Here is a 246-nt window from a genome sequence, read left to right on the forward strand (position 1 = left end):
TTCATCATGGAGGGGCACAGCCAGAGGGTCATCTTGGACAGAACATCCAGACAGGTGGAGAAAAGACAGGTGAGACAGATGTGTTGATGGACAGGCTCTCCCGAGGAGACTCTGCCCAGGCTCAGCATCTCCCCACCCTCCTAGCTTCCTGCAGTTTCTCTGGCCATTCCTTATCTAGACCTCTACTGTCTGGAGTGCTTCAGAGTGGGACCCTCCACAGTAGGACCACACCCCTGCTTCCCTCCA

Source organism: Marmota monax, unplaced genomic scaffold (assembly GCF_021218885.2).
Source record: "Marmota monax isolate L192 unplaced genomic scaffold, Marmota_monax_Labrador192_F-V1.1 WCK01_AAM20220418_F8-fsc00101, whole genome shotgun sequence".
Taxonomy (NCBI): domain Eukaryota; kingdom Metazoa; phylum Chordata; class Mammalia; order Rodentia; family Sciuridae; genus Marmota; species Marmota monax.